General features: G+C 50.3%; 1 protein-coding gene across 3 annotated transcripts in view; it reads right to left on the bottom strand.

The window, feature by feature from the left end:
- Hivep3 (HIVEP zinc finger 3) overlaps positions 1-25,865 on the bottom strand; it is a 417,522-nt gene that overhangs the window by 113,546 nt on the left and 278,111 nt on the right. For all 3 annotated transcript variants that reach the window (XM_028886462.2, XM_028886461.2, XM_028886465.2), the window contains one exon: positions 22,068-22,147. The gene's annotated coding sequence lies outside the window, so the exon portion shown is untranslated. The remainder of the gene's footprint in view (positions 1-22,067; positions 22,148-25,865) is intronic.

The following is a 25,865-nucleotide window of genomic DNA, read 5'->3' as shown; positions in this document are numbered from 1 at the left end:
CCAGTAGCCCCCCCACCCCACCCCTGCCCCAGTGCCAAGCAGGCTGCTTCACCACCGCCCACTGGGACAATGCCAGCAGTTCTCAGGGCAGGGTTGGGGGAGTACTTCTCACTCTTAAAAGCCAAAGGTGAAGGTACCTTTTCAATCTGGAGCTCCAGGCGGACGGACACACACACACACACACACACACACACAGACACGGACACACGGACACACATGGCTTATTCCTGTCCCCATGCCATGGTTGTGCTGTCTTGGTCTATCTCTGTTCTTACACCCATGGCTGTGCTGTATGGAGGATGAAACACAGGGCAGTAGATGAAGGGATGGTTAAAGGGAAAAAATGAAGCTGAAGTAAGATCGTAAAGGAAACAGGATCTTACTGCCAGGTCCGCTCCTGGACCTAGCTGTTCCTGAAATCCAGGACGTAGCCACACCAATAGAATGAGTCAATCTCTGTCCCCCATCCCTACAATATTTCCTCTTTGTCTCTGGGACGTCAGAAGAAATGAAAGTGAGCATGCATTGAGAAAGGGACCTAACCTGCCTCATACCTATCATCCCCCAATCCTCTAAACAAGCTGATGTGGTCACAAATGGAATGGTGTGAGGGAAGACAGGCCCACAACAGGGTATCTAAAACCTGGCCTGGAATCCTGATTCTGCTGCACCCAGGCTGTGTGATGCTGAGTTCATTTCTTAACCTCTCTGGGCATGTCTTCCCATCTCTATACAGTGGAATAACGATGTCTACTTCAAAGGCTGCTGTGTGGGATGATGACATAAAACTCATGAAAAACTTGAATTTGACCCCAAGCCTCTGCCTGCTGGCCTGTAGGCTGTACAGGGCAAGGCGAGACAGAGCAGGGCAGAGCATACTCCTCTTGGCCAGCATTCTGAGAGGTTGATGGTTTGCATTGCCTTTTAAAGAGTAAGTTTGAGAGCAGCTGTGCTGAGTAAATATTTTGGTTCCATCTCCTGGTGATGCTGCAGTGGGGAGATTTCAATGGAAGGTGGCTGGTGAAGAGACTTTCCTCTGCTGTTTACTCTTGGCGATCCCTACAGTTCCTGGCAGGCAGCTGTGTCTGCTGCACTCTTGGGCCTCTGGGCCCCGGATGCTCGGCTCTAGAGAGGCGGCTGGCTACAGTGCATTAGGCAGCTGGGGCTGCCTGCCTCCAACTCAGTCTACTCTCCTTAACCAGTCACAGCCAGTGCCGGGGATCCTTTGGGAGCCTTTCCCTTACCATCTCAGGGACACTGACCCTGGGCCCTGAAGACCGCTGCTAGGAACTCTTGCAGGCCTCCAGAAGCAGCTTTGTCCTTCTGTCTTTCCAGGCAGGCCTCCTGAAATCCTCCTCCAGGAACCATAGCTACTGCAGCAGACACTGTGGGGCTTGAGCAGGACCTCTCCCTCCCACCCACCCTTCACCCCAGCAGCCTCTAGAGAAATCCCATCCCCACTGTCCAGGGTGCACACAGCCTGTTGGTTACAGTGGTGATGATGCCTGTCATTCTTCCAGCTTTGAGCCAGGATCCTAGGGCTACCAAGACCCTGCAGGCCCAGCAGGATATCTGGTGAGAGTGTGGCAAGTTCTCCAGCCTAGAAACGTGGTCTCAAACAGACAAGTCCACTTCCCAGCATGCATATCCCAGAAATGCCCATCTTCCCCACCTCCTAGGGAGAGAAGGCTTCATAGGAAGAGCATCTGTCCAGCATGGCAGAGACAAAGCAAAAGGGGATGGGAAGTTGACACACCCCCGGCAGGTGCTTAGATGCTGTGGCATGGGACCCATGGCTCAGGCGGTGAGGCTCCATGACAGTCTCAAGGAAGCAAGCTAAGAGAGCTCACGGCAAGGCTGAGAACCTGTGACACTGGAGAAGCCCCGGTGCAGACGGGGGCGAGGGGCAATGGCTTTCCCTCATTTTGTTCTTACCTTCCCAAAGCCACCTCCTAATTCTTTTTGATACACATCCAATATTTCGGTGGGTCTTCCTGTTTCCGTGATGAAACCTTCTGGTGCTTGTTTTGTGAATGAGCGAGCTCACACTTCCAGAGGCCAAAGGGTCACAGGGAGGGGAAGGCAGAGCCTGTGCTTGAACCCATTTGCCAGAACCCAGGTCTGGTACTCCCCAAGCCACAGCTGCCCCTAAGCACAGAAAAGACAGATTTCATCTCCACAGCTGGGGAAGGGTGCTCACTGTCTTTCCTGCTGTGGAGGTCCTTTCTGCCCTTCCCGGTGGCCCAGAGACCAGCTGCATGTTTTGGGGAAGGGTCCAGGGCTGGGAAGGTCAGCCTTGGAATTGTGGAGAGCTATTCATCTGCAAGGCAACAGTATCCAGCTGTGGCTCTGTGGGCCTTTCTCAGGTCAGGGGAACCTCTCCTTCCTTTCAGCTCTGCTCAGCTCTAGGCTCTCTCAGCTTAGTGTCTGAAGGCTTACCTTCATCCACTCCCAAGTGCATTCTGCCGGGTCCTGGGAGGAGGTGGGGAGCTGAGTTTCCCTTGGACCAGACCTAATTTTATCACCCAAGCCACATGTTCCATAGATGCCCTGGGCTGGCCTCTTATCATTTGCCTCAGCTTCCCAGTGGCCTCGGGACCCAGAGCATCTGCCTGGGCACCTGACTTGAACACTGTGCCCTAAGGAGAAAGGCCAGTGGAGCTCTCTCTGCTAAGGTGTAACCACATAGTTGGGCCCCAGGGAATGTTTCATGTCTGCATCCTGCCTGGAAGATGACGTGAGCCAGGACTGCCAAGTCCCTTCTAATTCACACTGGTCCCTATGACAGTCACACAGGCCATGGCAGCTGCAGATAGGACCCAGTCATTTCTCAAACCAGGCCTGAGCCAGAGACACTCTTCTCCATCAAGCTGACGAGGTGTCCAGGCTCTGTCACCATTGAGCACATGGATGACGAAGGGGTCCCTCTGGTTTTGACCACAGACTCGGATCATCCCCTCTTTTCCAAACTCTACCTTCAGAGGGGCGCTGTGAGGGCTGCAGCAGTGGGAAGGACAGGCTGGGAGCTGTGCTGAGGATGTGACCAACAGTGCCAGCAGAGCCAGGGAGGTTATCTTAGCCCTATTCAGCCTGCTAACCCCGGGTAACACTCCATACTCCAACCTGCTTTTCCCTGAGCTGACCCATGGCTGGCTTGGTACCTTCTAAAAGTAGGGTAGTATGGAAGGCACAGAAACTGCCTTGTGGCCCGAGTTCTCGTGCTGGTCAACCCCTGCTGTCCCCTGCTACACAGAGGTATCAGTCAGTAGGCATAGAGGTTCTGTTATGCAGATGAGTCAACACCAGAAGTCTGTTCTACAGCACTCTAAGAGGGTCAGTCTCAAGCATGCTTACTATTGTGAAATCAAAAGAAGAAAAACAAAACAAAACAAAAACTCAACAATGCATGGAGTACAAATTGAAAACAAAACAAAACAAAAAACCAAACAAGGCCCTTGTGGAAGCTTGTTGTCTCTTTTGGAAATAATCCCGGCTTCCAATTACAAAGTAGTTACCACAATGCCCAGCCTGGGCTGAGCGTTTTGAGTCTACTCATTCCTCACAAAAGTCATCCTTGGAGAGATGACAGACACCACTCCCACTTCACAGACAAGGAAACTGAGACTCAAGGTATGTTTTACTCCAAAGGCTTTATCATTCCCAAAGACCAAGAACTAGACTGTATGCCAATGGACTTTAGGAGATATTTCTTACGGGTCCAGGAGTGACTCACTGAACTAAAATGAGTCTCTCTCTCTCTCTCTCTCCCCTCCCTCCCTCCCTCTCTCTCTCCCTCCCTCTTTCCCTCTCTCTCCACATGTGTATGGGGTACACTCACCTGTGCATGCTAACATTAAGGCTTGAGATCAAGATCAGCTGTTTTCCTCTATCATTCTCATCTTATTTTGGGAGAGACTCAGTCTCTCCCAGAACCCAGAGCACACTGTTTCTGCTAGCCTGGCTAGTCATCTAGCTTTTGGGATCTGCCTGTCCTTGTTCTCCTAACCCCCAGCACTGGGGTACAGATGTGTTCTGCTGTACCTGGCTTTTATCTGGGATCCAAGCTTAGGTCCTCATGATTTTGCAGTGAGCTCTCTACCTACAGAGCCATCTCCTCAACACCAACATGTGTTTTAAGAACTGCAAGATGTGCTCTCTGCCTGCGTGAGCTACGGTGTTCAGCAGCTGCTCGCTGAGATCAGGCCTTCTGCCCCATGAGCAGTACATAGCAAGAGAAGACAGTGTGCCCCGCCACGGCGGCAGGTTATCCAGCAGACACTCTGTGGGCCAGCATGATGGTGGAAATCGCTGTCCCCTTCCTCATTTCCCCAGAGGCCATCCCAGTGGGATCAAAAGGTGCTCCTGGTGGCTATGGCTAGAGAAGGCTGCTGAGAGAGACCTTGTGTCAGGCTGTGTCTGGATCCAGCTGCCACAATCTTGTGACTAATATGTCCGTTCTTTACACACATCAATAGTCCTATCCTGGCTACTTTTCCTGGCTACCTCTAAGTCCAGGCATTTTGCATATCTGCTTCCAGCTCTCCATGGTCCTGCACAGACACACCTTCTTCTGAAACCTTTTCACAAGATGTTTCCCTTGGGTTATCACACACTCTAGGAAGCCCAGACTCCACCACCAGGTCTTTAATTGGACAACTCTTTCCCAAGTCAGACGCTCCTGTTGCTCACCCCTATGGCTGGCCTTCCTCTCTCACATGCACACTCAAGGGCCTGCAATGACCACTTCAGCTCCCTGGAATGCTGAGGCTGTATCTGTCCATGGGCCACCAGCAGCAGCAGCACACCTGCTTTGGGATCACTATGAATTGTGCTGCCTTGAGGGTCTCGGGTTCCTGGGTGGCCCTGTGGTCCCTCTGTTTCTGGGGGTGAGTCTGTGTCCTCACTAGGCTATAAGCATTTCCTTTCTATGTCCCTAGCACCTGAACAGGCATGGCCCTGAGTGGGCACTGGAGGTGGAGGGTGTTGGATGGTACAGGGAATTATAAGAAGGACCCACAGGAAGTCCCAGTCGGGCTGTTCATGAACTGACCGATTTATCAGAATTGAAACCCAGTCGGTGGCAGCATCACCTCAGTGGAAGAGTCCAGAAAGACTTGGTCCAAGCACCCCAAGACTCTCGCCCTTATCATGCTATCTAGAGCTTCAGTGACAGGCTGTGGAAGCTCACTCAGTTTACCCGGGAGTTCATGTCCATTCCTTCCAGCAGACTGAGGGCGCAGTTACCATCTTCCAGGATGTGGGGTCAGCATGGGATGAAGCAGAGATGCACACCCAAAGCCCTGCCAAGTGAAGAGCAAGTGATGGGACAGAAACGCACACAGAGGCACCACTGAGAGCAGGATGCATTTAGGAAGACATCTTAGAAAAGTGATGTGCAACAGAGGTACTGAGGGGGCTTCCTAGGGGGACTGTGTTGGAGGTGGGAGAGGAGAGGAAATTGTCAGGCCAGGAGGAGAGTGATGTGCAAGGCATAGAAACATGAAACAGTGCAGCCAGATGAGGAGCCACCTGAGCCAAGTGAGGCCAGCATCAGCCCAGGAGGGGACAGGAACAAGTCCATGCCTCAACTGGCTTGAGAGTCCCTGAGACCAGCTGGGCTCCAGCTTGTAGGAAAGCGCTTTAGGACTGGAACCTTTGGCTCGTATACCCTCATTCTGTCTAGTGCTATCACCCCCAGAGTGCTAGGGGGGCACAGTGGGTGCCACGACCCCACTCTATCAGTCTCCCAGGCAATGGCCCAGCCTTAGGACAAACTTTCCACACCTCACAGGACCTTGCAGAGACCTTGTAATGTCAGGGTCGTGCCATGCAGACCACTGCAGAAATGAGTCCCCAGTGGCCTCAGAATGCAGAGTTCTCAGGGAGAGGTCTTTTAAGCAGGTTTGGAACTTGGAGTAGCAGAAACGGTTTCCCATACTGGGGCGATTGCTCAGTGGTTAGAAGCGCTTGCAGAGCAAGTGTGAAGATCAGAGTTGGAATCCCTGGAGCCCAGCATAGACGCTAGACGAGCAAGAGTGGATGGAGAGGAGGGGCTTCCTGAGCAAGCAGGCTACCAGGGGTCGCGGTATTGGTAACTTCTGGGTCCAACGGAAAGATCCTGCCTTTCAATCAATAAGGTGGAGAGCAATTTTGAGTAAGACCCCTAAAACACCAGCCCTGGGCTTTCACATACACAAACACACAGGTATGCATGCTAACATACATATGTGCAGCCACACACAAGTAAATATGCACACACACACATACAAATAACACATAGATGCACATGGAAAAAAAATATTCTCTTGGGTCTCAATGAAGGGAAGGTTTACTACCTGGCCCAAGGCTGGGTCCTTAGAGAAGGCCCTGTTGGGTGTGTTTTTGCCACCGGACAGCACTTGCTCTGAGAGGCTGGCCAGGTCAAAACTAAGACCCAGGGGCAAAGGAATGAGACAGTGGAGCTGAGTTAGAAGAGGTCCAGGATTTGTAGGCAGGCCCTTGCTGGTTGTCATACCTCTGCCACCCTCCTGGTCCCACCACTCATGGTGACAGTCAGGCTCTGTACAAGAATGCTCCTGTGGAGCTGGGGACCAGCTGGGTGAGTGGCTCTTTGTTCTAAACTGTCTCCCAGAAAGCACTGTCCCTGGGAAAATCCTTCTGTGTGACCTCCTAGAGATCCAGCAGCCTGACCTAAGTGAAAACTGAGCCCTGGGAAGGAGAAGTGGCTGGCCTGGGGTCACGAGGTGAGGCGGGCACGGAGATGTAGAGGACCCAGGTCTCCCTGCCCTCTGCTTTACCACTCCGACTTCCTGCAGGTGACTCAGCGTGAGCCAGCACAGGAAGGAAGTGGGAGAGGGAAGCCCAGCCTGCTGGACTCCAGGTCACCGCTCAGTTAGTCCAAAGCCACCAACCACCCTGGCTATGTGGCTCTGGCTGGTGTCTGTGACCTCCCTGCCCTTCTGCCCACTTGGCCTTTCTGGGACCTCGCTGCTGTACATGCCTCCCTCCTAAGGAGCAGTCAGGAGCCAGAGTAGGTGGCACAAGACGTGATGACACCTCACACCATTCGCTGGCTATGGGAACTCTACCGATTTCCCCAGACTCTGCTTCTTTTACCTATGACATGAGGAAATGTATCTGCTTGTAGGATGGATCACAGCTTGTCTCGTCCCATTCCTCGCTGTGGGCTGGCTCCCTGTCTCTTTCACCCAGATAGCTGTGCTCTGCGCATCATCTGATTTCATTGTCACAACCCTGCAGAGCAGACATCATCATTCTCAAATCACTGATGGGGACTCTATGGTGCAGAGAGGTGAGAGCACACAGTGCCTGACTGGGGAAGGCAGGATTTGAACCTGAACATGACTCCGGAGCTTGAGTGATCTGTGTGTGCCTTGCCAGCTGCATGCTGGGGCAGGCAGCGCTTCTGTTCCTCTTCATGGCTTCGTGGACTCTCATCCTGGCTCTACTACGTAACAGGATGGAGGCTGTGAGCCCCACTCTACCCCGTGTCCTTTCCAGATCGTGGGGAAGCCATTCTTCTTCTAAGGGGAGGAAGGATGGGGCTGGGCTCTGCAGTCACATCTTACTGACTGCGTACAGGGTGTCACCGAGTCTCCAGTCGGGGACACAGGGGGACCAGGGCCCGTTAAGAGCATCTGCCTTCACCACCACAGGAAGTGCTTCAGGCCTCTTTCTGTCTGGGGCTTTCCATGTGCTGAGAGCAGGTCTGTGAGAGCGGAGAGGAGGAGGGCGGGCTGCAGACAGCTGTGTCTCTGCTTGCTAACCTGTTTCCTCTCCTTCATTATCTAGTCCGTGGAGGGAAGAGAGGAATGGCTGGCTCCCAGGACAGGGACGGATGGACATCAGTAACACGCCAGCCAGAGGGGTGAGGGGGGCAGGGGTTCTGACAGTTCACCCCGTGGGCCAAGCTGCTTCCCTCCCACACTGGCTTAGCTGCTCAGGGAGAGAGCCCCTTCCCTCTCCAGGCACCACCTCACCTGCAGCCCTCTGTGTACCACAATCCTGTGTTCTAGCTGGGATTCTTTGGGGGAACCAGATGAGGGCCTGAAAAAGGGAGTCCACTTGAACAAGCCTGTTGGATATCTGTTTCTCTGGCTGAGCTGTAGACTCCTCAAAGGCACAGTGTTGGAGAGACGCTTCGTTGGAGCCTCGGAGGGTAGCACGGCTCGTTTCATCTGTCCTCGCAGACAGGCTGGGCATGCATCAGGACTGAATGTAGCAGTGTGGGTCAGCAGACTCTACTCCAGGCGAGTGCCTGGCCTGTGTATGTGGAGGCCGCAGTGAGACCTTCTGGACTGACTTCTGGGCTGTAGGTCACGTTTTCAAAGTATGAAGTCAACATTTAAGTAAATCCTTGCAGAAAGTGAGCAAGGCCTGGGTATAGTTCAACTCCAGAGCACTTGTTTAGGTTGTGTGAGGCTGTAGGATCCCAGAAAAGGGAGGAAGTGAAGGATTGGGATCAGTCTGAAGTCTTCTCTCTCTCTCTCTCTCTCTCTCTCTCTCTCTCTCTCTCTCTCTCTCTCTCACACACACACACACACACACACACACACACACACACACACACACCTGGACACAGCTGAGGGAGAGAGAGCTTGCTGTTTGCTTTTAACTATGGCAACCCCAGAACTTCCCAGGTGGCACAGAGGACCCAGGATGTGCTCTAGTTGCTGGAGACTCTACTTTGTACTCACTGGAAGCATAACTCTTACCCCGTGCAGTTGTTACAAGATCAGTGTGAAGTTGTAGCATGTAAAACCAGCGTGTGTACACAAAAGAGGCAGAGATATCCAGTCAGTGTCGGGTGTTGGTGAGACACCGTCCAGATCCTAGACACAGTCTACGGACATCAATCAGTGTGCTAGATGGAGCTCAGAGCCATCTAGAGAAGCAAAGCAAGAGGATGGTAGGGATGGTGGGGATAGGCATTGCCATGTGGAGGAAGGGTCAGAGAAGATACCACTGAGGGAGAAGGGGTCATTTAAGATCTGAAGGAAGCCAGCAGTTGAATCATGGACATGTGTTTCCTGGCATAGGAAATAGAGAGCGCAGAGGCCCTGAGGACAGAGTTTGGGGAAACTGTTTGGAGGCCAGAGGATGTGGGGTGTTAGAAGCCCTTGGTGGCCATCTCCCTTGGAGCCACGATGACATTTATATGATTCTGACTCCCTTGGAAATAGGAAGCCAGTAGGGATGGATACAACCCAACTTTCATGGCTGATCAGCAAACTTTAGCGGGCCCCTTATTGCACACATTCCTGCAGCTCCAGCCCACTGCCAGCCTCCTCCTTTTTAAGACCTCTCCCAGCTTTCTAAATGGGTTTTCCATTTTCTGCCAAGTACAGACTGGATAGAGCCTCACAGGGAGACGGTGGCTGAGGACAGAGGAAACAGAGCAGAGTCTCATGGCAGAGATAGAGCACACACACTTAGATGTGTAGGGATGCTGGGGGCATGGCCGAGTCCCCATGCCATTTTGTCATCTGAAGCAGCTTAATGCAGAACTGGGAGCCTCATTTGGCACGCCCTCCCCTGCCTCTTTAAAACACATGAAGTCATTTGTTTTAGAATCCAACAAGTCCCAACTCTATCAGTGGTCTGTAACCTTTTTTTAGGTCACCTGCTCCTTGGAGACTCTGGAAAACTCTGAGCTAGGCACCCCCATGGAGTGAGCAGGGGAACACACTCCTTTTTTCTGAGAATCTCTGGATTTCACAGAGAATACGGCATTGTCTGTGCCAGCAGCGTCCCAGCCTTAGCTCTTGCTGGATGGCTAAGCAAATCAAAGCTCTGGGAACAGTAAGAGAAACAGAACAGAAAGACGCAGCGAGCGGCCGCTGGAGGCTCTTGCTGGTGTTCCCGTAGCCTTTCGAAAAGCCATCTGGTGAGTGTAGTACTACAGCACCCCCAGCCAGGTGCACCTCCCTCTAACGCTCGTATCATGTCCCACCCCTCTGCGTGGCCATCCTCTCTGAGGATCATTGCATAGTTCCTCCCCACCCCCGGGGGCCCTAGGCAGAGCAGAACATTTTCTGGGTGATAATGGCAAAGCAGAAGGAACCTGAAGCCAGAAGACAGCCATGGCAAACAGTGGACCTTCTTGGTCCTCGTGCCTTGGCCCAGGCTTTCCATTGCCTCTTAACTTGTTGATATTATCGGTATCTCCCCTCTGAAAAGGTAGGATGAACTTGCAGCTCGTAAGAGTCCTGCCTCTCGCTTTCCCCACCATCTGCTTCCTTTCAGTTACTTTTGTATGACAAGGAGCCTCCAGAACGACCTAGGTGGGGAACAACCACCCCCACACACTTTGTCCCCAGAGAGCTTGACACAGCCAGGCCTCTGCTGCCCCCTGTGATGCAGGGCTGCCCATAGATGATGCCCATCCTGACACTTCCTTGGTGGGATTGTTTCTCCCTAACCCTGAGCTGGGATGTCCGGGTGACCTCAAGCCCCTGCTGTTAGGTTGTGTCCCTCCCTTCTACCCGATGATACTTCCCTCCATCTCTACAGGGAGCAGAGAGTATCAGCTCTCACATGTTTAAGCCACGAGGGGCTGGGCACCAAGTGAAACTGAGCGATGGTATAGAGGTTGTATCTCAAGACCTGGAGCCGTTGGGGATGAGTAAGGTCACCAGATGGGAAACCTCCAGCATGTTGCCATAGCAACCATGACATTCAGTTTCATGTGAGAGAGTCCCCAGTGGGAGCACATGCCAAAGAGTGGGGGAAGAGCGGGACTGCTGGAGGCTTCTGACACTGTCCTGCGTACTCCTGGCTTCTCCCCGGTTTCTGTGGCCCAACATTAGGTGTGGGGCATCCGACTAGAAGCTGCTTTAAATAGTCACCTGGCTATTTCAAGGAGCAGTTGAATATGTATGACGCTATTTTAGAAAAGATGTCCCTGGCCAGGCCAACCCCAACCCTATGCTTTCCCCTGGAAGCGTGAGAAGCTGAAGGGCTCTTTCTCAGTCTCTCCCGTTGGGTGGGGACTTTAGAAGCCACAGGAACACCACCCAGGCACATGCTGGTCTTGCAGCTGTCAGCTGCCTCCTGATCCTGTGGTCACAGAGGCTCCCAGCCAGGCAGCCCAGCACTCATCGGCCGGGGAGTTTCTGCCGCTCCAACACCTACTTGGCTGCAATTTCGTCTGCTTAGGTTTTGGAGGCATGCCGATCCTTTGCCATTTCTCTTGGTTCATTTTATCGATCAAAATGGTTCTTTTTTTTTTTTTTGTGATAGATGTTACATGTGAGAAGTGTACTGGGGGCTGTGTCACAAAGACACCTCCCTCAGGATCATGTGATGAAGAGATGAGTGGAAGTGTGAAGCCCACAGAGGTCCAGGAGAGAGAGGGTCAGGGTGCAGGGGAACTTGAGGAAGGCACTGTACGGCTGGGCTGGGCTGCCCTGGCAGACAGTGAGCTGTAGTTCATGAGGAAATAATAGAAGACACTGACTACTATGTAGTGACGCCTTCTCTGAGCCCTCGGCCTTTGCTGGGTGTTCCCTCCTATGGGCCTCCAGTACCTGGTGTATTCTTACCGTCCTTGACCCAAGCTGGAAGTGTCTCATGCAGTAGCTGGCCATACCTTCCTAGGGTTCTCTGGAGCTCAGGGCCAGGCCGGGGACTTGGCAGATACTTCTTGAGTGTTCAGCAGAAAGCCTGGATTCTGTATCCAGGACTGCCTGGCTGCAGATGTAGATTGCCTCTCACAGGCTGTGACCTTGTACACACACTATTGTACTGCTTTTCATCTTGTCCCCCATAATAGGGATGATAATACAACCTGTCTAAAGAAGCTTTAGGTGAGAAGCACCTGAGAACGTGTGTCAAGCAGCAGAATGCAGGCTTCAGGCCCAGCGACTTGGGGGCGGAGACCAGGAATTTGAAGCCTGGCTGGGCACCATAATCAAACATTATTAAAAATAAGTAAATGAATAGAGGGCTTAGAAGTCTGTGGCATATTGTAAGCAGTAAGTAAAAATGTCTTCTTAAAAAAAATAATTATGAGCTTTGACTTTTGTCTTGGGAACTGAATGCCATCAATGACAAGTTTTCTTCCAAAATAAAAACAGCTTTGTTGCTCAGACTCTTATGTCAAATGTGTCCACTATAAAATGTTCAAGTGTGAGACACAAAAGGACCAAGTCCTGGCTCTCAGATAACTGCCATACACCAAATTGTCTGCCCAGGTCTGAATGTTTGGATCCCTCCAAAGTGCTTATGTTGGGTCAGGGAGATGACTCAGTGGGTAAGCAGACTGGTGAACTGAGTTTAATTCCTAGGATCCACATAGTAAAAAAAAAAAAAAAAAAAAAAAAAAAAAGGCTCCTGGAAGGTGTCCTCTGACCTCCACATGCACACTGTAATGTGTGTATTCGGATACATGCACAAGTGAGGATGTGTGTATGTATGTGTGTGCACATACTCCCACACACACACTCAAACACACACACAAAATGAATAAATAATATGTTAAAATGTTTATGTTGAAATCCTACCTTCCACGAGGGGCTGAGGTCTCTGAGAGGTGATTAGGTCCTAGGGTGGAGCTCCTGAATCAGATCAGGGTCCTTATGAAAGGCCAATGGAGCCCCCTTCCTGCTGTCCATGAGCCAGACACTGGCTTATTAGTCACAGCCTCATCAGAACAAGTCTGCCTTAACCCTGGACTTCTGGGGGGCAGAACCACAAGTGGTCCATTTCTGTTGTTTGGTACAGCGGCCTAAATGGGTGACGAGTCCTCCTTTACAAACACAGGTGGCCCCACTCACAGATTCATACTTACAAATCAGTGGACTCTGCTTACTTTATTATCACTGACAAATACACAGGGCAGGAACATTTTGAGTCACCTCACTTGCACAGTTCCAGATGAGATTGAACAAAGGGATGCTCCACTTTCCTTTCTTAGCTTCTGGTCTATAAACAAGCATCCTTTCTCAGTGATTTCTTCTCTGTATTTTTTTTTGTCCCTTTGGTGATTTTACTTTTTGAAATGGCCCTCAAAGGTACCATGGAAGGGCTGCCTTGTGCCCCTAAGCACAAGAGCCCTATTGTGTGCCTTCTGGAGAAAATATACATTAGATGTGCTCTGCTTGGGGTGGAGTTGCATGCCCGGGTCCAGTGTCAAGGAATCCAGGAGTTACTCAGGTGTCTCTGCACAGGAGTGTGTCTAACACAAGTCTTCAAACTGAAATGTCTGACCAAAGGCTATGCACTAAGTGACCCCAAACCAAGGGACCAGAGGCTTCACCCCACTGAAGTTCTACTAGAGCAATAGTTCAGTTTTTGCTATTTCAGTGTTTGTGGGGCATTTATTATAAAACTTCTGCAAACCATAAAAATCAACTATCTTTCTGAAGGCACAGACCCACACTTCTATGCTAGTTGGAATATACCTTTCATACTCTTGACTCCTTTTACATATGTGCTAATACAGCACAGGTACCTCCCCATGTCCCAAGTTCAGGTCTTACTCACATTCCTTCAGTCATTAACCAATAGCTCCCTACTGATGGACAATTTGGCTGCTTTCCCCTCATGTTATTCACTATTCAAACAATATCATTCTTTTTGGCAAAAAAATAATTGATGTTATTCAGCACTTATCCTGGGCTATCTACTAAGAGTTTTGTAAATATTCTCATTTAAGCTTTATAGCAGTGGTTCTCAACCTTCCTAATGCTGGAACCCTTTATAATACAGCTCCTCATGTTGTGTTATACAGTGACCCCAACCATAAAATTATTTTCATTGCTACTTCATCACTATAATTTTGCTACTTTTATGAACTGGGATATAAATATCTGTGTTTTCTGGTGGTCTTAGGCAACCCCTGTGAAAGGGTTGCTTGACCCAAAGGGGTGGTGACCCACAGGTTGAGAACCACTGCTGTTAGGAAGGTGGAATTATGATGATGTTCATTATACAGCTGGGGATCCTGATGCTTAGAGATGTTAAGCAATTTTTTTTAGAGACACACAGCCTGAACCCAGGTCCTGCTGATTTCACTTTCCACATTCTTCACCAATACACCCCACTGTTGCCTTCCACACATTCATGTGCACACACAAGGCCGGGGCTCAGTCATTTCCTTAAGATGCCTATGCAGAAGTGGGCTTCTGAGCTGAAGTCGGGTGCATTCTGAAAGTGTTGATGCAGACTGTGCAGTCTCCCCTCCATAAAACGCGCACCCATCACATGCACTTGCGTGACGATCATGTGTGTCCTATCTTCCTAAGGACTCTCAGTCTCTGAAGTCCCTCCTCCCAACCCAAAGGACAGATGGGCTCCATAGTGAGTACCTTTTGGCCTCGGTTCACATTTGAGGATGGCTTGCTTATATCCCTGCCTATTTTTCTATCAGCAATTTGTCTTTGCTTCTTTGACAGGAGCTCTTTGAATGGGAGTGCATCAACCCTTCAGTCCTGAAACAGGGGTTCACATAATCTTCCCAGTTGTTATCATCTTTAACCTCCATGATTGAGTTTTAAAATCCTGTCATCTGCCCGGGATGTGAGCACCCCTTACTATTTTTGTTTTGGTATATCCTCATGCTGGTTTTATTCACTTTGGAATTAATTTTGGTACAAGGACTGAAGTTTATTCTTCCCCCTCTACAAATAGCTCACTCTAGTCAGGAGTTACCCATCTGTCTATCTGGAAGGTTCCCGCACACACCTCCCATGCTGTGCCCTCAGGCACACTGGTATCTAGTTCCAGGCTTCCTGATCCTTAGACCACGTGTCTATTTAGGTACCAACCTCAAAATTCCCTAGGCTGTTCATCCATATTCATTTTTTCAGATGTGCTTGGTAACCATTTTATGAAAACTTTTGTTGGATTTTGATAGAGATACTTAAAGGCCAACTTAGAATCCTTCCATAGACCTCTCATGGGCTATTCTTGGCTTTTCTTTCTTCAGACAATGGGGGCTTTTCTCTGCGTTTGAACCTGCTCACTGGGAGCCAGCTTCTTGCTCTGAAGGCAGTGATGGCTTCCTCCCCCAGGGTTCCACCTTTGGGTCACTTTTCCTTATTCAACCCAAATCACAGTTATTGCTTAGATGTTGAGCTTCTGCAGAAAAGGGTCCCAGCATGGCCTGTTTGCACATGTTTGCCCTCCCTGGCAGGGCCAGGGCTCTGTAGGTATGTGTAAATAGGTGAGTGGGAAAGAAATGAACATATGCAAACAACAACAACAAACTTCCACCTGGAGAGCTGATTGGATAAAGAAATGAACTTATCACAAATATCCACTTTTCCATGACCTTAAATTACAAAGTGTTTGTTCCTGGCTGCGTGGCTAAGAATAAGTCAGAATCCAAGAAGGTCCATAGTTAGACTGCACACACGCACATGGGCAGCATGCCTCAACAGCTCTTTCCAGAGAATGCCACCCTCATTGAGCATCCAGGACACTTCTCAGGAGTGTTCTATAAATGCTGGGAGACCTCAGAGGAACGGAACACGGTTGACTTCCACTGTGTGACTGCTGCCTGGATGGACATTTGAAAGCAACTCTCCATGATACACAACAATCCAAGAGCTGGAATCACTAGTTCTGTTTTGCAAAACAGGAAACTGAGGCTGGAGCCCTCAGCTAGTATGCAGTAGGAAGCAGGAGAATTTCAAAGGATAACACCTAAGGTATCAGAGTGTGAGAGGGTAAGGGGCCTGCAGCCAGGGGCCTGTGAGGAGCAGGGGTCCTGCTCTCACTCAGTGGAGATAGTCCCTAGAAAATGTCCCCAGAGCAGCTGTGATGCTGCTATGCATTGTTCCTGAAGAGCCTGGACTTGGGTCAAAGAGTCACTGTTGGGGGCCTGGAGACATCTTACACAGGCTGCATTGTCATTATGGGACTGGAGTGGGGCGGGGAGGAACCTCCCACCCCCCACAGCCCACCCAGGTTTAGGGTTTCTGATGTCGCTCTGTCCTGGGAGTGTGGCAAGCATCCCTTTCTTACTCGGCGGACCGCTGTAGGTCAGGCCTCATCTGATTTCCAACCTGGGTTAAAGCTTGGTTCTTAGGATGAACCATGGGTTGGGAACTCTTATGTTTCTTGCTTGGTGAAGACCCCAGGAATAAGGAGGCAAGTATCCCATGGTTTTCCTGCCTTGTGGAGCTCCGTTCTGACCAAGAGAAGGACAATAAGGAAAAATTTTCAAACTGTTTTAAGAGTCATGGTAACAGCTCAGTGCTGAGGGAGCTCAGGGGTGGGTATATCCACAGGTGGACTGTCAGTGTCAGGCTCAGGCTTCCGGGTCTTATTCACATCAATCTTCAAGCAAGACTCTGTCATGGCTACCCTTTCTATCTTAGAAACAGACCATTGGAAGTATTTATTTTCAACAAACATAGTTTTATTTTTATTTATTTTTTCTCCCAGTTCTGAGGGTAAAACCAGAGCCTCATGCATACTTGACAAATGTTCAACTACTGGGCTACGCCCCAACCCAAATGTATTATTTTAAAGTAGAAACAAGAGACAGCTCAGTTGGTAGAGTGCTTGCCTAATAAGCACAAAGCCCTGGGTTTGATCCCCAGTATGACATAAAGAAGATGGTAGGAGATGCCTGCAATTCCCTGAACAGATGGAAGCAGGAAGGTCAGAAGTTCAAGGTCATCCTTGGCTACATTATGAATCTGAGGTCACCTTGGGATACAGGAGGCTTTCTAGAAAGAAATAGAGCAGCAAAGGAAGGAGGGAAAAAGGGAGGACACACTGGGATGCAGACCTGTAATCCAGAACACAGCAATGCTGAGGCAGGGGGATCTTGCATTTAAGGTCATCTTAGTTTAAGGCGGCAGGTCTTAGTATGTGTCACAAACAAACAAACAAACAACCCAAAATGATTAAAGGAAGGAAGGAGAGAAGAAAGGGAAGGAGGGATGAACTGAAGTGTTCCCATTTTGGATGAACAACGTCAAACAGAGGAAAAGAGATCCAGCGGCTGACTATGAATCTGCCTGGGTCTGGCTGAGTGGGGTTGGGCCGCTTACCTACAGGGTGCTGGAGAGAACAAAGAGCCTAGGAGTGTGAGACCCACCCATGCTCACACTCAAGTCCCTGCCACTGACTTGCCGCATCGCTTCAAGCAAAGTGCTTCCTGTCTCAGCCTCAGGTCCCTCACCTGTGACAAGAAAACTCTGCTGCTGAAGATACATCAGCAGGACACAGGACAAGTGGGCCACTGAATGACACTGTCCCTTTGCACACAAACTTGACAAAGCGTTGAGGTGTGGCTCTAAAAGGCTCTCCATGCAAGCCCAACTATTTTTTGGGATCTCTCTCTGAGTTGTTTCTGTTCAAACTGGAGCTCCTGGTGATGTTTGTACAGCCGCCTCCCGGTGTGTGCTGGGTGGGCCGCCTGCCCTCCGTGCAGACTGCTGGCCATGAACGCAAACAACAGTCCCTTCCTGGTGGGAGAAGGAACAGGGAGCCGGCTTGTTCTCCGAGAGCAGGGTGCTGGCTGGTGACGAGAAACATTTTAAGGTGGGACACTTCTTCCTGAGCTACTGGCAGCTGTCTACATAAGGCGTCCATTATATGCAGGCCCCACGGTCAGCAGGCCCCAGAAGCCAAGCTAAAATTAGTGTCTACTGTGTGTCTGCCAGAGACACAGAACATCCGAAGGTCAGATGCCTCCAACCAGCCACCAGGGCAGAAGGGGGGGGCAATGCAGCTATGGCCTCCAGTTCTCCTGGACAGAGGGACAGCCAGCCCTGCCCAGTGGCCTCGCTCAGTAGCCCAGTCTGGTTAAAAAACCAGAATGTAGACTCTAGTCCAAAGACAGACAGACAGACACACACACACACACACACACACACACACACACACACACACACACATTTTAAAAAATGTGTCAGTGTACAGACAGAAAGAAGGTGGAAGATGCCAGGCAGTTAGTGCAGGCATTTAACCCAGAATACTTCAGAATCTGAGGTAGGAAGTTTGAGTATGCCTGGGCTATAGAGTGAGTTCAAGAACCTACCTCAGAATAAAAAGGCAAAGAGGACTGGAACTCATTGATGGAGCCCTAATATATATAAGGCCCTGAGCTTGGTCACCTGTAATAAAAAGACAGCAGCAACAACAACAACAAAGCCATGCAGGTAGGCATAGTAGTATACATCTTTCATTCTTGTACTTAGGAGTAGAGGCAGGTGGGTCTCTGTGAGGTGGAGGCCAGCCTGATCTGCATAGAAAGACTCTGTCCCAAGGAAAAAAACAAGAAAAAGAGGAGGAGGAGGAGGAGGAGAAAACAAGAAAGGGAAAGAAACACAGGGGAATGAAATTGACTCTATCAACCGTGGATGTGGAAAGGTAGGTAAATGAGCCTTTCCCGTCATTTTCCCCAAATGTTCTCTATGAATATGTGTTACTTTGCAACCGGAATGGAACATATTAAGAGGGTCTAAACTGCATATTTATGTTAAATATACAAAGTGATGAAGTTGTGTCTGCCTCCAGGACCTAGCATGTGTGTGTGGGTTTGTGTGGCGGACTGATGTTATAGATCAGAGATCTGCACCCCTTGCTTTGTAGAGAAATAGGGGCTGTGAGCCCGGGAACTTCCCCCTGAGCCTGGAGCTGTGGCAGCTCCCCAACCCCACCCTATTCATTTCCATAAATGCTTTTCATGTCTGCTCTTTGGAGCTAGAAGTGGAGGCACAGAAAGGTGGCTCCACTTTGCCAAGGATCCCCAACTAGGAAGCCACAGAGCCAAAGCCCAACCCTGGCTTTCAGAGGACAGCCCAAGAAATGTGCAAAAACAAAACCAAACCAAAGAAAAGGCCAAGCCTCATCTCCTTTCCATGTCCTAATCACCTAGAACAACCACTTGCTTAGGAAAGTCTCTCCTCTCTCTCTTTTGAAGTCACAGGGAGTCAGTCTTGAACTTCTGATTCTCTTGCCTCTGCTCTAGCGCTGGAATGATTACAGGTGTATGCTCCCATACTGCGAGAGGAGGCAGTTTTGAGTGGTCTCGCCTTCCTCAACCGTGGGGTCTTGTGATCTAGCCGGTGGGGACCTTTGAGGGAAGAAATGACAGGTGTGGATGTGGGGCACAGGAGGCTGGGAGGGGAGGGCAGCAGGGACCCGTCCTTAGATGAGAAGGGTTGGTGGCAGGACTTCCATTTAGACATCCCCTCATCCAGCCCTCTCAGCCTTCCAGACTCCAGGACCAGCGATGCCTTTTGGCGGCCCAGGGTCTCTGACCTGAGGCCTTTGCCTCAACTTCCCTCTCTGGTCAAGAACACCTCCCCCATCCACGCTCTGCGCTCTTTCAGGGCCCGGTTTAACATGGATTTGCTTTAGCAAACATGTCTTTGCTGAGTTCCTAGTGTGTGGTACAGCAAGGCAGGCAGGCACACAGGGCTTGAACTCTGTGGGTTCCTGTGGTGTAGACAGACCTGTACTGTAGTGCAGTGTAGATCAGACAATCTGGAGCCAGTCCTCTTGTGTTCAACCTGCCTAAGCCAACTTCCTGGCTGAGTGTGCTGGGGCTAGTTGCATAGCCTCTCTGTTCATCAGTGTTGATCTGCTCTGTAGAGTTGTTCAGGCAGGAAGTATACCCACATAAAGAACTGAGGCAGTATCTGGCACACAGTTGGTTCTCAGCATTCCCTAGCTATAATCCACCCCGTGGTGACCACCTGACTCAGACCGTCTCCTCAGGGCACCCACCATCTTGGATCTCTATGGTTCCGTAGCACAGGCCGCACAGGCCTTGTCCCACACGTATTGTTCCACGTGCTTGGCACAAACACAGAAATGCCCCCGGGCCTCTTTAGTCTGAGGGCAGTTGAGGCCTGTGACCCTATGAGGAAGCCACAGGAGATTTCCAGCCTCTTGCTCCCAAGGCTGTCCTGTTGCCCTCAGGAACTCAGCCCCATTCCTCTTAACCCACAGGCCCCTCTATGACAGAAGCCACGCTCGGCGGGTCACCAGAGATGCCAGCTAACAATGCCCCGATGCGTGTGAGGCTTCCACAGCCTGGCTTTTCATGTGTCTGATCGTACTGTGCCGTTGACTGCCTGGGCAGCCCACGGCTCCCTCCCACAGCCCCACTGAACTGCCACCTGATACATCCCTCCAGCGCCGGCCCACATGCTTTCTTCCTTTCCTCCCTTCTTCCAGCTCTCTCCCAGCCACAGCCCTGGGCAGCACACTGCGACCTCTCCTCTGAGCCTGCCTGGTTTCTCCCGCGTGCCGAGACTTCTTTCTCACAGGGCAGTCACTCCCTTGTTTACACAGCAGCCTATAGTTGGCCAGACCCTAGTGTCTGCTGGCACCTAGGTTGGAGTTCTGGTAAGTGGATTTTGCCAAGGAAAGCCAAGATCGTTGCATCACTTCCTGTTCAGGTGCACGTGCTCATGGCTCATGATTCCTTGGAACTGAACCTCACAGGTCTTTCCAGTCACTTGCTCCACAGCAGGGGCATGAGCCAGCCAAGAGCTCGTCATGTGAATGCCAGCCCCAGGATGGGTCCTGGACCCAATGTTCATACCACACTTGCGTTGGATTCTGGAGCCATCTAAAAAGGCTGGTGTTCGGTGACTGGGGAGACTGAGTTGGCCCTAATCTCACTATTCCCCATGGGAGGGCAGGGCAGTACTGGAGGCAGCTCCTTCTGGCTCCAGAGCCTTCGCTTTCTCTACTCCACAATAGAATGACAGCTGTGACAGTGTCTGGACCCCTGCCAAGAGAGGAAACTGTAAAGCTTCGAAACTGTGAACTCACTGCACGGGGAGGGGAAGAGGGCAGGGACCGAATACCAGCACTGAGCCCTTAAAGGGTCTTGCCCTGGGCGGGTGGCTGATGATGCTGCAGGGGTCAGAGGAGAAGCAAGCCAGTGTGGATGGAGGAGGGCAAGCCAATGGCCGGAGCCACTGCCCTCTCAGGATGGGGCCTGAATTGCCTGCAGCTTTTCTGAAGGGCTGCTATACTAGGAAAGCCTGGCCACAGACACCCAGCAAGGGCCATTCGTCCCAGAGCCCCTGTGACTACTCAGTGGGACCTAAGACCAGCACCTCTTGTCAGCTCTCGGCCCAACCCCCTCTCAGAGCCACAGAGCTGATGTTCCCTGTCCTGTTCACACATAAGCTGGCTCTCTGTCGTACACTCAAGTCTTGCAGCCCCCACCCCACCCCCAGGACTTACTTCCACCCACCCTCCCTCTTGTACCCTAATTCAAGCCACTCTAGCTTTGTGCTTGCTGTCCTTGGACACCAGAGGACTCTTTGCCCACAGTCAGAAGTACCTGGTGAACTTCTATTCATCCTTCAAAACCTAGCTCAAGGGTCATATGCAAATAGTCAGTAGCCAGTTCAGATAGAGCAGAGCCCTTCTGCTTCACAGGTTCTAGTATACTGCAGTTACTTGTATATCCATTTTCTCAGTGGCAATGGAAGCTTCTAGAAGGTAATGCTGATTTTTTTTTTTTTCATCTCTATCCCCAAATGCACAACACAGAGAACAGAGTCCAGCAGGCCACAGAAGATATCAGGTGAGTGGCCATGAGAGGGAAGGCCTGGGGCTGGTGACTGTCTGAGTCTGACTTCAAGCATGATTTGATGGTCAGGACATAGATTCTTCTGCCAAGCACACTCACACATACTGGGTGCATCCAGCCCCAGTCAGTCTCTCTGTGGATGCAAGACCAGCAGAACAATGCAGGAGCCTGAGCCCCAGGAGATGGCTGTGGCACCATTTTATCCCTCCTGGGTCTGGGTCAGGTGGATCCTGGACTATTCACTCACTAAGTCCACCACCTAGCCCTGCGGGGTGTTCTGGGACTATGCTGAGAGGTGGAGGCAGTCTGAGTCAGAATGGGCTTCTTAGCTCCCCTCCCAGGACAATCTCCTTACCACACACAGACAGCAGCAGAAATGCTAATAATGGTCCCACCTTGATATTTGTGTGGCTTTGTTCCAAAGTCTCACATCTCATAACTACCTCCTACCTGTAAAACGTGGCCTGGGGACCCTTTGATCCGAGTCTATGTTGCACATGTGTAGAAGGAAATGGGGAGAACTCACCTATCGGGAGCTCGCTGTGGTGTCATGGTCAAGCTAGGCCAGGGCTTCTGAAGAGCTTCCAGGCTGTGTCGGAGGGAGGCCTGTGCAGGGCAGAGAAGTAGAGCGTGATGCCTCTACCATCTGTCAACTTTTGCCAAACTTTAAAACATGCATCCAAAGCAAAGCCCAGGCCTGGGCTCTTCCCCACACAGCCACTCCAGGTATAAGACCACGTTCCCTGGGCATAGGACCCCACATCTCAGCATCCCACTCACAGAATAAAACATCACCATTCTGCTTCCCAGACCTGCAGGTATCCCAGGCCTGACTTGTGTCTATGGAATTCTCAAGGCCAAGTTCTCCTTGGGAAAACATCTTTCATGGCTCCTTGAGCACCCATCATTGTAATTCACTCTTTCTTTTTCTCATCATTCATTCATTCATCCATCCATCCTCAATGGCATCTAATGGCTTCTTAGCAAGCTGTTAGCCACTGTGGTGCTGGGTCTCACAGGGATGAAGTTCAGTAAGAAAAGCAGATGAAGGCTCAGGTCCAGTGCCCCAGGCTTCTGCGCCCAGCCTAGAGTGTGGTCTCCTTCCCCCACAGGACCACCATGCCTGTCACTGGGTAAAGCACTTTGAACATGTTGCACAGGATGGTGGATGCTGCTGCCATTGTCAGCACATAGAGCCATCTTTGAAATTATTTTTCAAAGCTCCTCCTGTTGGTGACTGAGCACTTAGCATCTCATTGAGAAAAAAAAAACAAAAAACAGCAACACAACCCTTTGCCATTAACTTGTATTGGGGCAGTCACAACGTTACCACACAGCTCTGAACAATGGTTACATGCACACTCACTAGGACACCATTCACTTCTCATGGATTTGAGCTATGCCATCTCTAGTTATCCATTGGAAATTCATTCAGCTGCCAGACACATAGCCCATTGGTCAGGGATCCAAGAACAGAAAGAACAACTCTTCAGTGAAGCCCACTGATATTCAAGACCCACTCAAACAGGTCACATACCCATGGACAGGCTGTGTTCTTTCCCCAGCTCATCATCCTTAGGAGTAAGTGAAAAGGTGTTATGGGAATTAAATGAGATAGCGGAAAGTGCTCAGGGCCTGGCCCAGAGCAGAAGCTCAACAAATGACAAATGAGAAACAGGATTATCCTCACCATCATTATTTTATTACCATTATTTCTATGATCACGTCATTACCATCACCACCACCACCACCACCATCATCACTGTCATCATTATCACTACTATTATCATCATTTTACCATTATTCATATCATCATCACCACTATCATTACCAGTACTGTCACTCTCATCACCATCATCATTATACCAGCACTGTCCCTGTCCTCATTACCACCATCGCCATCATCTCACCAGTATCATTTCCACCACTGCCATTTCAAAGACCACTGTGAACGTCGTCATCATCTACAGCAGCGCTGCCATCATCATTACCACTACTACATAACCATCATCTTCACCACCATCACTGTCACCATCACCATCGTGAACACATGATCATCATCCACAGCAACAGCATTGCTGTCACGGTCCTGATGCTCATCACCATCATCAGTACCATCAGTACCATCATCAGCACCACCACCACTATCGCCATCATCTTATCACCACTGTTCTTGTTATCAGCTTTGTTCTCATTGGCATCATATCAACAACAGCAACAGCAGACTACCATCAACCCTTACCACCAGCACCACCAGCACCACCAACATCACCAACATCACCGCCAGCATCACCACTACTACCACCACCACCACCTCCTCCTCCTCCTCCTCCTCCCTATTAGGATGCATGTCCCTGTGTTGTGATGGTGTTGTCTCTACTCCCACACTCTTTTTCAGGTGTAAAACTGGTTCTGTAACTTCAGATCTACATGAACTTGGGGTCAGTTACTTAACAGTTTTGGAGTGTTAACTCATAGAACCTGTGACTGTCAGGTAAATGCCCAGTAGCTTCTGATGCTGTTAGCACTATTACAGCTCTTTTCACCACCAGCTTCTGGAGGCAGAAACAATTCCAGTCTCATCTCTTTCTCCCTGCAGGGCTGAACACAAGGCCTCTCTTGTAAAGACATCACTAAATGATTGGTTAAAGAATGCTGGAGGATCATACAAAATCAGATGCAAAATAACTCTAGGAATGGGAGCACAGGCCTTGGCCAAGGATAACAGCCTTTTCAGGACCCTGAAAACATCAACAGAGCTCCTGAAGGGAGCCATTTGTCACTCACAGAGTCAATCTGCAGGGCCACTAGGACAATTCATTTATCAAGCTGACACTAAGTTTTCACATTGGCTCTGTAGCCAGCCCTTGCCCACTGCTTTTTTTCCCCTACGTTGAAATCTTGTTCCCATCTGCTACCTCATTTAGGCTCCATAAAAATGCTTGGAGGCAGATAGAACAGGCACCAACAATCCATTTTGTAAATAAAGAAATTGAGGCTCAGAGGGGTGACAAATTTTGCCAAACGGTACAGAGCAGTGAAGGCCCAAGCTTCTATGCAAGGCCTTGACTCTACTAGTTTCATGATACCAAGCATATCACACTCTCATTGCTCAGTTGCTCTGCACAGCATAGGATTGGATTATAATCCTTTGGGTGTTATTGTAACATGTCTACTTTAAAAGGAAGAACCTAAGTTACATCAGGGCAGGGAAATCCTGAGCAGGGCATGGGTAGTTATGCAAGGGCACAGAGCTCCCACCGGATCCCAGGCCTGGCTCGCATGTGGAGCTGTTATGGGATGCTAGGCTATTTCTCTGTGCCATGATCTCATCTACAAAGTAAAGACAGTGATGTTTGTCTATGGAGTTGATGTGAGGATTAAATGAACTAATCCATGCACAGTGCCTTAAAGATCAGCTGACACCCAGGAAGGCTTAGGTACAACTATTGCAACTAACAATGTGTCTCTTGTGGTTAGCATAGGCCGACCCCTGTCGGGTCTCTGATAAACCCACATTAGGTGTCTGGCTGGATGAAATGCTCCCTAGGAAGAAGTGAGTGCCTATGCAAGCACAGCTGAGTGGTGCTGGGCCATAGCGGCCCCCACTACCTGGCTCCATGCCAGATCAGCTCTAAAAGCCCTTCCTCTTCCCCAAGCTGCATTCTGTCCCCTGTCTGCTGGTTAGGATCACAGGTTACAGCCAGATATCTAAATTCAAGCCCTCGTCCCATCAGCCTGATACTCCAGAGCTGTACATTTGCCTCAGCTTTCTCAAATGTAAAGTGGGGACACTCACGTCCACCCTGAAGGGAATGCTGGGTAGGTTAAACGTCCATGGTGATGGTGACAATGAACTCAACAAGATCTGCAGCAGGTGGCTGGTAGAATTTTTCCTGTGTAGGCTCTTGCTAAGCTAAGTGCTCCTTCCATGGCTTTGGGACCTTGGCGAGGGATTTCCAGTAGCCTAGGTACCATCCTCTCAGCTCTCAGCCTCTCAGGCTGCAGTGAAAGGCAAATTCTCTATTTGGCACTCAGTGCAGATGGGGCTCTGTGGAGGTGGGGTGACTGCTTGGGGAGTGGCCCTCTGGACAGTTGCTCCCCAGGGAACCCACACAGGTAGTTTCTATTAAGTGTTAGAGTTGGCAAACAACAGCTGGTGAGCAGCCACCTCCCGGTCTGCCAATCTCTGACGTGGCTACAGATCTTCTCTGTCTTCAGTTTCCTCCTCCAAGGCACAGAGGTTGGCTGGCCTGCTCATGGGAAGGAGCAAACATTCACTGAACCAGAAGCTTCCATCCCTGTGACTCCAGCATCGTGAGGA

The sequence above is a fragment of the Peromyscus leucopus genome, chromosome 2 (genome assembly GCF_004664715.2).
Source record: "Peromyscus leucopus breed LL Stock chromosome 2, UCI_PerLeu_2.1, whole genome shotgun sequence".
NCBI lineage: Eukaryota > Metazoa > Chordata > Mammalia > Rodentia > Cricetidae > Peromyscus > Peromyscus leucopus.
This window is presented reverse-complemented; position numbering and strand designations above follow the sequence as displayed.